Genomic DNA, 14,229 nt, shown 5'->3' on the forward strand with positions numbered 1-14,229 from the left:
GCAGGATTTTAATCCATTACGGCGTAATGTGTTACCAATGGTTTTCTTGGTGACTGTGGTCCCAGCTGCCTTGAGATCATTAACAAGTTCCCACCCCCCCCCCCCCCGTGTAGTTTTCGGCTGAGCTCTCACCTTCCTCAGGATCAAGGATACCCCACGAGGTGAGATTTTGCATGGAGCCCCAGATCGATGTTGATTGACAGTCATTTTGTATGTCTTCCATTTTCTTACTATTGCACCAACAGTTGTCTCCTTCTCACCCAGCTTCTTACTTATGGTTTTGTAGCCCATTCCAGCCTTGTGCAGGTCTATGATCTTGTCCCTGACATCCTTAGAAAGCTCTTTGGTCTTACCCATGTTGTAGAGGTTAGAGTCAGACTGATTAATTGAGTCTGTGGACAGGAGTCTTTTATACAGGTGACCATGTAAGACAGCTGTCTTTAATGCAGGCACCAAGTTGATTTAGAGTGTGTAACTGGTCTGGAGGAGGCTGAACTCTTAGTGGTTGGTAGGGGATCAAATACTTATTTCTCTGTGCACAATGCAAATAAATATATATAATTTTGACTATGTGATTTTCTGTTTTTTTTTTAAAATATATAATCTATCTCTCACAGGTAAAATTAACCTAGCCTAAAAATTCTAGACTGTTCATGTCTTTGACAGTGGACAAACTTACAAAATAAGCAAGGGATCAAATACTTATTTCCTTCACTGTATGTCGTGTCATTGTGATATGTCAGATATACACTATACACACTATATAGACTTAGGCTGGGTTCACACGACCACATTAAGGTCCGTAATGGACGGACGTATTTCGGCCGGAAGTCCCGGACCGAACTCAGTGCAGGGAGCCGGGCTCCTAGCATCATAGTTATGTACGATGCTAGGAGTCCCTGCCTCGCTGCAGGACAACTGTCCCGTACTGTAATCATGTTTTCAGTGCGGGACAGTTGTCCTGCAGCGAGGCAGGGACTCCTGGCATCGTACATAAGTATGATGCTAGGAGCCCGGCTTCCTGTAGTGTTCGGTCCGGGTCTTCCGGCCGAAATACGTTCCGTCCATTACGGACGTAACATGGTCGTGTGAATCCAGCCTCACACTATACACACCCTATATAGACTAACACTATATACACTATACACACACACACCACACACTATATAGACATACACTATACTCACTATACACATACCACACACTATATAGACTATACACACCACACACTATATAGACAGACTATATACACATACCACACACACTATAGACTTACACTATATATACACACATACTATATAGACTTACACTATATACGCACTATATATATATATACATATATACACACACTATATATATATATATTCACACACACTATATATACATATATTCACACACACCACACTATATACACTATACACATGTACACACTATATGCACTATACACACACTATATACACTACACACACTATGCACTATATACACACTATACACACCCTATACACACATATACAAGGGAGGGGGGCTGTGTGGCCCTATATACAAGGGAGTGGGGGCTGTGTGGCACTATATACAAGGGGAGGGCATTGTGGCACTATAGACAAGGTGGGGCTGTGTGGCAATATACGGGGGAATTGTTGTGTAGCACTATATACAAGGGACGGGGTGTGGCACTATATACAAGGGGGTGCTGTGTGGCACTATATACAAGGGACGGGGGCTTTGTGGCACCATATACAAGGGGGGACTGTGTGGCACTATATACAAGGGGGGCTGTGTGGCACTATATATACAAGGAAGGAGAGCTGTGTGGCACTATATACATGGGAGGGGGGCTGTGTGGCACACAGCCCCCTACCTTGTATACAATGCCACAATCCCTCCCCTTGGATGTAGTGTAACACAGAACCCCCCCTTGTATATAGTGCCACACAGCGCCCCCTTGTATATAGTGCCCCACAGTGCCCCCCTTGTATATAGTGCTACACAGAGCCCCCCTGTATAAAGTGCTACACAGCGCCCCCTTGTATATAGTGCTACACAGCACCCCCTTGTATATAGTACAAGACAGCACCCCCTTTTATATAGTGCTACACAGCGCTCCCCCTTGTATATAGCGCTACGGGGTCCCCCGTGTATATAGTGCTACACAGCACCCCCCTTGTATATAGTGCTACACAGCGCTCCCCCTTGTATATAGTGCTACACAGCGCTCCCCGCTTGTATGTAGTGCTATACAGTGCTCCCCCTTGTTTATAGTGCTACACAGCACCCCCCCCCTCCGTATATTGCCAGACAGCCACCAAAAATGTAATAAAAAATTGTATTTACCTTCACCGTTTCCGCGACGGACAGAGCAATGCACAGCCTCTGGGCAGGACGCATGCGCAGACCAGCGTGATGCAGTGACATCATCACAGCACCTTATAGGCTGCAGGCCTAACGTGGCCTGCAGCCTATAATATTCATTTGTATCTGCGTCCTGAGGATGCAGATACAAGTGAATGTGGCAGTCGCTAGCACCGGAGCCCCCTCTGGTGAAAGTGTCGCCACCGGGTATGAGGGGGCCTGTGCCGCCGACCCATAAATGTTATGAGTCGGGCAGTGTGGGCCTCGTAGAAGCTGCGGGCAGGGGGCCCTAAGAGGATGTGGGCCCTTGGCAATTGCCCAGTTTGTCCCCCCTAACGCCGGCCCTGTGTAGCATGTGGGCTTTAGTGCTAAGTGATGCGTCACATACGACACAGGACGTTGTATGTAATGCAACACTCAGCACTAAGGCCCTGTCGCTGCTCGGTGTCAGTACCTAAATTCTAAAACAGCAAAAAGGATGTGTATAAAAATAATGAAAAAATAAACCAACATTGTCTATGAAAAAACATTGTCATAATCACGTCGCTGGCCCTAGAAATAAAAAAGTTATAGCAGTTTAACTAACACGTGCTAAAAATGGCTAAATGGTGTCTGGTACTGAAGGTTCAAAATAGTCTGGTCCTGAGCGAATAAGTGTAATTTAGTAAAACCTTTGACATGTCAAAGTGACATATCAGAAGTTTTGATCGGTAGTGGTCCAGGTGCTGAGACCCTGTAATGTGAAAGCTTGGGCTTGACTCGGCTCTTCTCGTAGAGGTGGGGGTTAGCTGAAGATGGGCACTTAGATGTCTGAGAAGAGCCGAAGTTATCCCATTACAGATGAAGGGACACAGCGCTCAGTTAAGAGCCCTTCATTTCAGAGATTGGTGGGGTGTCAGCACCCAGACCCCGCCGATCAAAACTTCACTAGTTGTCACTACGATATATCATAAGTTTTACTAAATGACATTTACTCTTTAATAAATCTCCCCAATGTATGTTCCAAAGTTGCATAATTTGTCTTTATACTAAGACTAAACATTATTTACATAAAACCGGAAACTCCTTAGAAATACAGTAATGCTAAAAGATAATGTTGTAAACTGCAGATTACACTTGTTGTGCACTCATGAAAGAAAAATCTTTTTGGAAAATTTCATTTCTAGCTATAAACACACATACACACCATCCTAGTAAATGAGACTGTTCTATATTACTGCACATTGACAATGACAACGTTGTGTTGTATCTACGCGGAGATTCTCAGCAGTGGTAATGCACATGTTATGGAGCATATGTTAAGTCCTGTTATGAGGTGACACAGCAAGAGAGCATCTACGTTTATCTACGGTATAATGTACCAGTGCAAGGAAACCTGGCACAGTCTGTGCCTCTGCCAATGTGCCTGTGCTCCTGCCCTCTCAGGGAGGACTCTGGAGGGAAAGGGAGCGGGTTTAGAGGGAGACTGAGGAAAAAGGGAGGGAGAGAATAAGAGAGGGAGAGCGAGCAGGAGAGAGAGAGAGCGAGCAGGAGAGAGAGAGAGAGCGAGCAGGAGAGAGAGAGAGAGAGCGAGCAGGAGAGAGAGAGAGGAGGAGCATATACTGATGCAGTCAGCTTGCAGCATCCTGACACACACATATATATCCACAGCACTGAACCTGCACCCACCCTCCTTGCTGCAGTTTTCTGTATGTGATGTGAAGAGAGCGACAGAAGTACCCGCTGCTGTGGCATTGACACCTGTCTTTAGAATTCAGGTAGGGTTTATGGTAAACCATTATATAACGCAAGCATTAAAGCTTTTTTTTATTTTTTTATAGTTGATTAAGCTTTTATTACTAGAATTATTGGTGACGTGCTCATATCAGTGTGGGCACCTAGTTTGTTAGTAAATTTTGTCTTGAAATTGTATCTTTCAGGGGATACACATTAAAATGGAAATGTTTTATTAATTCAAAGGCTAAATGACTTTGTGTACAGGAATGCAGATCTTGGCAACATATATCTGGAGGCAAGGAGACACAGACTGCTGAGTCTATAGCTTAGCCTTAGTGGATATGTTAGCAATAGACTTAGGATCTTCAGCATGGCCTTAGAAGAAGCATCTGCAAAACAGGACCGTTTCGATATGTCGGTGGTTGTGCTGCATGGAAGTCTAAATCCACAATTAGTATTTGGGTGACTAATAATATGACAGCGGTGTAACAAGGCTGTGAGCTCAGTCAGGTCCAGAAAATTTGCCAGAAATGACATGTAGGACCATAGACCCAAGTCTAGAGATTTATTAATATACACCTAGTCCAGCAGCCGTTCCCAATGGTAAAAGTGCAAAGATGCTGTGTAAAGAAGTTATTATTAATCTGTGATCGAGTAGCAATTGTGGACTGCGGGTTTCTGGGATAAGTAGGAGACAGGACGTCTCCAGATTAAGAATGTGAAATAAAGTAGTGTGTGGATTCATAGGTCAATATAAAATATATTCTTGTAACCCCCGTCTAAAAGCTTCCATATAAATATGTATTGAATAGGCCTTGGGTGTTGATGAAAAGATAAATAAGCATAAGAGCAAGTTGAAGACAAAGTTAGAAGATATAGAAAGACGCAATAAGGACAGAATAGGAGTCACGGCCTGACTTGACCTCATAAACGTGTCTAAAAAATGTTCCTCCTGGATTGATTTAGGTTGCAATGGTGAGGATGGTTTTATAGCCAGATAAACCTATATGTATACATTGTACTTATTCTGTGCTGTGAATGAAAATGCCTACTACGGAGCTCTAAGGCCCCATGCACACAACCGTAGTTGACATCCATTCAGTGGTTCTTAAATACTCTTGTACAATTCATTTCTAAAGTGAAGATCTAAAGCTTTAGTTTAATGTTGGTATCTGTTCTATGAGGGCCAAAATCTCCAACACACTTTTTAGATTCAAAAAGTTGAGAAAGTCTATTGTCAGTGGTGGCAGGATTTGCCGATAGAACATAAGTATTTATTTTCATTAAAAAAGGGGGGATTAGGAAGCATAATCCCAATTAGACCAATTTATTTACTCTTCCGTTTTTTGGAGCTTTTTTGATTTTTGTGGCATCTTCCTGTAAGAATAAAATCTCCAGAAGTAAAGATAATACTTTCCTTTACAAACTTCATTCAGGTGCACCAACTACTAACTGTGGAATCCAGAGTCCTCCATCTTTTTAATGGGACACGCACGCTACACATCATAATATATATTCTGCCACATATTTATATAAACTTGTTGAACTTGGAATTGAAGGAAAGCAACAGCAATATTATTTTTGTGTACGGTGAAACATCTGTCGCAATATTTCATATGCTTTGCTCACAATTTTATGGTATAATGATTGAGATGTGACCCCAAGTTTTCATCCTGTTTTATTATTATTTGAAAGAAATTTTCAAAGAATTAAATGCTTTTGAGATTCACATTTCATCTGAGCGCAACACATTCATTCAATTCATTTGTTCTTTTGGCCCTTGATGGTTTTTGACCCATCTGTTGCTGCATACCCCGAGTATGAGTAGCCTGGGGTTATAGACGCATATTAAAAGCAGCTTAAGAAATGGACAACTACTCAGTGTATCTGGCAACTGAACAGGTCCTGCACTAGACCACACACATCTGTATGTACAACATGTTTTCTATGTTATTTGTATATATTATACATCTCTAAAAGTCAAATACAAGTAATTATAATTCTATACTATTCCCAAACAGTGTTGTAATATCATATATTAACCATATGGACTAAATTTATGAACGGAGAATATCAGGTATGGGATTTTGATCATTGCTGGAACTGGGATCATTGAGATGCAGAAGTGTTTGTTATAGGACATGGTGACCCACAGGACTTTTAAATGTACTTATATTGACTAGAAAGCTCCAAACATGGCATATATTGAATAGGGAACATAAAACTGATAAAACTCTAATACACGGTAGAAGCATCAGCAGCAGGATGTTTAAAAGTAATGAACCATGTTTTGCAATTTCAAGTTTGTAATTTTCAGTGTTGAGTCACAAATAAAAATGTATTTGAAATTCTAAAAATGTAAACTTATTCTCATGAGCAAGAAGAAATATAAAGACGGCAAATAAGCAGTTTCAAATATCCAATTTAATAAAAGAAGCAAACTAAATTTGAAGTCATTATATTTTAATGGCAACATGCATGTGACTATGAGAATATACATTTTCTAGTATATGCCCTACGACCCTCATGGGTCATGTAGCAGCAAATGTGCAGCTGGGCAGGTTACATATGATTTAATGCCATACAATTAATGATGGCTGTACTTTATGTGATATTATATACAATATGACAATGGGACCAATACATATAGCTCGTTCTCTCTTGAGGCACCTCAGTTGGGGGTTCAGAAGGCCAGTTAGCTATTGCATTAGAACCTGATGGCTTGCTTCTATTAGGAAATTACAACTTAGATACATCAGACATTTAGATTAGATTCTTCATAAACTCAGAATCCAGAAATCTCAGACCGTATACCCAGAATTATAGTCTTATGCTGGCCATCGACTTGAGATAACCGTAGGTCCAATGCTTGTTCCACCAGTAGCTGTCCTGCCCCATCTGGTGTCACTCCAAGAGGAAGAAAGGATTAGACAGGTTAAAATCTTTCTACCTGCTAAAGCCTTACATGATGTTCTTAAAAATGTTGCCAACTAGTAACAGAAACAACTAAAGTTAGTCGATTTGTTGGAGGACCCACAGACAATCCTATGTCTATAGTGGCCGCCCGATTGCTCTCAGATGTTTACTGTTGGTAGACCACAGGACTTGCAGTAGGACAGTTAATGTCCTGACAATAATATTTTATGCTTTATTCCAAACATCTTGAAAGGTTCTGATTAATTTTTTCAATTGGGAATTTGTTTGAAAGATATATATATATTCGGAGCTAAGTAACTGGTCTGTGCTATGGTAAATCATGAGTTAAAGAAAGAATTTGAGAAGTAGGATCAGAGCACTAAGTTACTATCTGGTTTGTCACATTGATTGAGTCGGTACTGAAGAAAAGACAGATTCAAGTCCAAAAACAATGATTTGCTTGTTCTGTGTATATATATATATTGATCAGCATGTTCTCTGCAAGTATATCCAAAAATCAATATTTCACCAATCATCGTTGAAACAGTGAATGAAAAATGCAGGGCAATAAGAGTAGTAGAGTCCATGATACAAAACATCCCCTCCTGTCCTCCCTTATGGGAAAAATATAGATCAAAGACTCAATAATCCCAAGACTTGTAAATGATAGATCATAATGATAGTAACTATTTTAATGATAACATGAATAATTAATTCTAAACAAATGTAAAATAATAAATAGAACCTAGTCAAATTGACTTTTATAAAACATTAATATACTCAGTCCTCTATGGGACTTTTCATATAATGGCTTGACAGCCTGGCACTTGTTGGGTCTACAGTGGACCTATGGCAGTCTACACTGGGTCTGCAGTGGCTCCATGGTGGTTCCTGAAGATCACAATGATACTACCAGAACACGCCCACGCATGTCCTCGTCGCTGGTGCCGGAGTGAGGGACTATAGTGATTAGACTTTTAGGAGGAGCAGGTAAATATATATCTATATAGATATATATAGATATATAGATAGATAGATAGATAGATAGATAGATAGATAGATAGATAGATAGATAGATAGATAGATAGATACAGGGTGGGCCATTTATATGGATACACCTAAATAAAATGGGAATGGTTGGTGATATTTACTTCCTGTTTGTGGCACATTAGTATATGGAAGGGGGGAAACTTTTCAAGCTGGGTGTTGACCATGGCGGCCATTTTGAAGTCGGCCATTTTGTATCCAACTTTAGTTTTTTCAATGGGAAGAGGGTCATGTGACACATCAAACTTATCGAGAATTTCACAAGAAAAACAATGATGTGCTTGGTTTTAACGTTACTTTATTCTTTCATGAGTTATTTACAAGTTTCTGACCACTTATAAAATGTGTTCAAAGTGCTGCCCATTGTGTTGGATTGTCAATGCAACCCTCTTCTCCCACTCTTCACACACTGATAGCAACACCGCAGAAGAAATGCTAGCACAGGCTTCCAGTATCCGTAGTTTCAGTTGCTGCACATCTCGTATCTTCACAGCATAGACAATTGCCTTCAGATGACCCCAAAGATAAAAGTCTAAGGGGGTCAGATCGGGAGACCTAGGAGGCCATTCAACTGGCCCACGACGACCAATCCACTTTCCAGGAAACTGTTCATCCAGGAATGCGACTTGTCAATGGCTGTAAACAAACAGAAGCTTGTAAATAACTCATGAAAGAATAAAGTAACATTAAAACCAAGCACACCATTGTTTTTCTTGTGAAATTCTCGATAAGTTTGATGTGTCACATGACCCTCTTCCTATTGAAAAAACTAAAGTTGGATACAAAATGGCCAACTTCAAAATGGCCGCCATGGTCAACACCCAGCTTGAAAAGTTTCCCCCCTCCCACATACTAATGTGCCATGAACAGGAAGTTAATATCACCAACCATTCCCATTTTATTTAGGTGTATCCATATAAATGGCCCACCCTGTATATATATATATATATATATATATATATATATATATAAACATCGCTTATGGAATAAAGTTCATCACTTGATTTTTTCACTTGGAGATCCAGGAGCGCTGCCTATTTTTTTGTAGACTATTACGAAGGATATAGCCTTTATCCTGAGGCTGGCACCCACTTTTATTGTTCATTTCTGCATAGTGCTGCTCTTGATTTTCTTTGTTGTATATATATTTATATGTACAGTCCAAGGCTCAGAATCTCTAAGAGATGCTGTATTATCAGAATTTACTATTAAAAAAATCCCATTGATTTTCCTGAAAATGATTCTTAGAAGTATCACATGTGCAGCTTCTTATATACTGAAATGTTTTCAAGAAAAAAAAAAGGTACCTTCTATATCATCCCCTGCATTATATCATCTACGCAAAGATCCAGAACACATCTCATGTGTTTCCAAATGTCTCCATAAAAGACTGGTAGAATGGACATACAGCATATTAATATTTATCAAGTAATATCACCCACAAATCCATCACTAAAGCTCTTTCCTGAACGTAATCCAATAAGTTAGCATTACTGTATTACATATACTACTGTATGTTTAATAAATATCAGTGATTGGCCACAAACCCTAAGTGCGGAATGAAGGCACTCACTTTGCCTTTTCTTAATCATTTTAAAAGGATACACTACTTTGTAATGTGTCCTATCCGGAGATTGACTATAGTGGGAGGAGGTACTTTCTGTTGGGTTTGATAGAGAAGATACAGGGTCGAATGTCATCTATAACTTGAACAAACACTAATGGAAAACCATAAGTCAGACCTGTTCAGCTTTCTCATTACACACTAAGTAACATCTCGTAATCTCAGATGAGATCATAGAGATTAATTAGGGATGTGCCTTAATGAGATGATGTATGGTGGCTAAGTTATAGGTCCAACTAACCCGCAGCTGATATATTTTATACTGTTCATTACTGCAAATCCATTTAATATTTTTAATCACTTAGAGAATATTTCATGTCAATTTAGAAATATACATTTTACTGCAGGTCAATTTTTTTGAAGCCTAATTTGGCAAAGAATAGATTGATTCTCCAGCAGATGACGGCAAAGATTTTAATCTTCTTTACCACTTTTATAAAGAGCAATTAGATTGGCAGATAAAAATCTTTTATGCTAATACAAATTATGGAAGTCTATGCAGACATGCAATAATATAGAAGGAGTAATAGTTTAAGTTCGGTAAATCTTGCTGTCATTATAAGAGACAACTTAAAATGATCATTTGATCAATTAAATTAGCACAATATATAAAGCGGTCAGAATATCCTTCATAAAACAGAATGTACTCTTCTGAATTTATGAGAATTCAAAAGAGCTTATCATTACTTTGTAAAGGGGTTGTCTGAGAAATAATTTTTATGATATTTACTTGCTATAGCTTATATAGCACCAACACACTCCACAGCGCCTTAGGAAGCGGTGAGCCGCCATATTCTATTATAGCAGTGCTAAAAGAATCGCTGAATCAGTCCCCAGTACAGCTCAGTGCCCGACGAAGGTCTCACGACCGAAACGTTGCACTTGTAGCCACTGGCATATACCAAAAGAAATAAATCTATGTTGAATACTACAAATGTGTGCCGAATACAATTCTTTTGACCTATAACTGGGTTGGGACCCTATTTCGAGCACCTGAAGAAACTGGTGCTGTCTGAACAAAACCACACACTCCACAGCGCTGTTCAGAGATTGTCATTATAAGGGATGGATCAATGATTGAAATCTCGGAGGGGCGTAAAAAAGTGGAGCTTGCATTGAGAGCAGTGACAAATTTTACTTTGTTTGGTCATTCCCGTCTCTACTTCCTTAAATATGTAAGCCACACTGTCAGCACGAGATGGAAAACAAAAGTGAAACATAGAAACACCTAATAACACAGTCAGGGATAGACATATACTCAATCTTTCATATAGGGACAAGTGGTCGACACCGGTTCTACACAGGCAGTCTGCAGAGTATCACCTCGCCGTAGAACATACAAGAGAATACAGTACTGATCACAGGCTGAATAATCTTCTCTTATTGGAGATGTTCATTTTCCTTTCCTTTCACCTTCCGGCTCAGACCACTAAGATGACATCTCCTGACGTCTGCAGAGTTTGCTGCCAAGATCCCTAGCTTCTATGGCCCATGCCAACCCTTTATAGCAACACAAATTCAGCCCCCTAAATCAATTCAGACTACAGACCAGACCCCAAAATTCAATTAGACCCCAGACCAGACTCCTTAATTTCTCCAAGAAATAACAGCCGATAAAAAAAAAGACAACAAAAAACTGCGCTGCTGTTTAGTGGAGATGGCAAATGACCTCCTTAATCCGCCTCTTGTCAACACTCACATCAGTCTCTGTACCCAATGAAGCTCACAATCTAAATTCCCACACACACACCCTAGGGCGATTTTCATAGAATGCCATTTAACCTATAAGTATGTTTTTGGACTGTGAAAGAGAAAACCGGAAAACATAAAGCACAGAGGAAACGCATACAATTACACAGAACTTATATGTTCTAGAGAGGAATGTCTGATCAGTGAGGTCCCAACTTCTGGGACTTTTCACTGTTTCTGAAAGTAGACTACTTTTGGTCCCCATCACAATTGTTTAGACATTATCCACCTAAAGGAAATGGAGTTACGGAAACGTCTGAGTTGTAGTACTCCCTTGGCATTGATGGACTGGACTGATCATTGGCATCAAGTTTGTCTCCAATTTGTTTCATAGTTGGGAGAGAACACATGTTTTGCTACTTTTCTGATAGACATGTCTAAAAAAATAATCTCTAAACGGCTCCTATCAATGGGAAAATTGTACGCCATTAATGAGCAATGTTAGAGTGAGATACGCTAAAAGGAGCCAAACGTCTTTTTAGTTTGTCTTTAATCTGGCCTAGTGGGCGGAGATATGCCAACAAAGGAAAATTTGCATGTCTTCTTTCACTATCCCAAAATGTGATTTAATTTCTTTGTTGTGTGGTTATGTGCTAGAATTGAGCACATTCATACTTTATTTTAAGATGGCCTTACTGTGTTCTATTAACAAAAGAGAACATACTGTATGTCCTTATATTTGGAGTAAGTTCTCCCTGCAGTTTGGATACAATACATCTGTTAATACCTTCATATAGTTAATAGAGGTTATTTGCTTTAAGCCGTTAGACACTGCTGAGTAGAAAAAAAAATCATTATTTAGCCTGTCATTAGTCTGTCACTATGTTCAATGTGTAGTTGTTAAACAATATACTATAGAGCAGGGATACTCAACTAGTTTTAGTAAAAGTTCACTTACCTGGGTTTGTGGTCAGATGAAGCTAAACATATTATTGTTTTTTAGTGGGGAAAGCCAGACCAGACCCCTATATTAATTTAGACCAGACCCCTAAAACTAATTAAGACTTCAGATCCCTTAACTCATTCAGAACCCAAAACCAGGCCCCTAAAGTTAATTTTAATTTAGACCATAGACCAGCACTTAAAATTAATTACGACCCCCACGTCAGAACCCTAAAATATATCGGACCCCAGATCAGACTCCTATAATTAATTCAGACCCCGGACCAGATCCCTAAAATGAATTCAGACCTCAGCCCAGACTCCTAAATAAATTCAGACCCCAGATGAGTCCACTAAAATTAATTCACACCTTAGACCAGATCTCCACATTTAATTCAGACCTCAGACTAAACCCCTAAAATGAATTAGACCCCAGACCAGGTACCTAAAATGAAAACAGACCCCATACCAAAACCCTAAACTAATTCAGAACCCATACAAAAAAATAAAAATAAAATACATACTTACCACTACTGGGTCCTCTTAATTTCCAGCCACCGCACACAACGTCCTGGTGCTGGCCATTGCCAGAACGTTGTATGCGCTGTGCGCACACAATGTGGTAGAGAATCTCCTAATGGGAGTCTTGATGTCAAAGATGAATGAATGGAGACACTGCCCTCATCCAATGCATCTATGATGGGAGATCTGTATGGTCTGGACAGCTGATGCCCCGGTTTGGATTCAGTCCATGGTCTGCCCGGTGAGTACTGCTGCTAAAAAGGCTTTCAGAGGTTCTGCCAACTGACCAGATCTATATCTTCTCCACTGAATTTCTTTGTTGATCTCAGTCGGTACTGCTGCCAGAAATTGTGATGACTATTATTTCCAAAACTCCATGCAGGGGCAGTGTTAGGATCTAAGAAGATCAGGGGCACGAACCCCAAGACATATCTTTTGCTCCCCACCACAGAAAATATATTGAAGACAGCATAGCTATAAAACCACTTTTAGAACATAAGAGGCTTAGATACACCAGCTCATCAGTACGCTGTCCATTGTAATTACTTTCTAAGGAAACCTGTACCCATAGATACATTAGCCCTGCCCCCAAATAATAGTCTCTATCATGTGTGCCCCACACAGTAATGGTGCCCCACACACAGTAATGCCCTCAGACACAGTAAAATTGCCCACTTCAGCTTTGGTGCCAACTTAGTGCCCTCCACACAATAATTTTACCTCACTCAGCAATTATGCCCCCATAGTGCCCCACTCAGTATTGGTACCCCTTAGTTTCCCACTTAGTATTGGTGCCATCCAATGCCATAGTCAGTAATTATGTCCCCTTAAATCCTCACTCAGTAATGGTACACCAACTCAGTATTGGTGCTCTTTAATGCACCCACTCAGTAAAGGTGCCCCCTTAAAGCCTTACTCAGTAATGGTGCCCTCAAAGTGTCCCCACTCATTAATACTGACCCCATAGTGCCCCCACTCATTAATGCTGCGATCATGCTTGCCTCTTAGTAATGCTGCCCTATAGTGCCCTCATTCACTATAGCTGACCCATAGTGCCCCCACTCAGTAATGTTTCCCTCCACTCAGTACTGGTCCCCCCTCTTTGTTTTTCCAAAACAGGAATAGCCATTAAAAAAATAAATTCATTACTCACCTAGCCCTGTTCCAGTGCTGAATGTAGCTGCTCAGTCTCTTCAGGTCTGCAACCAATGAGACATTGGGACGGGATTCTTGCGCAAACCAAAGCAATGACGTCACTGCATTGTGCCACTTGCCCAGGAGTCCGGTCCCGACATAAATGAAGTTGAATCTGGCTGTCGCCCGTAGATCCACCTAACGACAACCCTGACTCCATGTTCTCATTTTAAGACTTTTAAAAAAGAAAAATTACATTTGCACAACCAGCATGTATGCGGCAAAAATAG

At 40.3% G+C, this 14,229-nt stretch overlaps 1 protein-coding gene across 2 annotated transcripts in view; it reads left to right on the top strand.

The window, feature by feature from the left end:
* Nucleotides 1–3,918: 3,918 nt before the first annotated feature.
* CNTN2 (contactin 2) overlaps nt 3,919–14,229 on the top strand; it is a 67,775-nt gene continuing 57,464 nt past the window's right edge. For both annotated transcript variants that reach the window (XM_075853776.1, XM_075853777.1), the window contains exon 1: nt 3,919–4,106. The gene's annotated coding sequence lies outside the window, so the exon portion shown is untranslated. The remainder of the gene's footprint in view (nt 4,107–14,229) is intronic.

Source organism: Rhinoderma darwinii, chromosome 2 (assembly GCF_050947455.1).
Source record: "Rhinoderma darwinii isolate aRhiDar2 chromosome 2, aRhiDar2.hap1, whole genome shotgun sequence".
Lineage (NCBI taxonomy): Eukaryota > Metazoa > Chordata > Amphibia > Anura > Rhinodermatidae > Rhinoderma > Rhinoderma darwinii.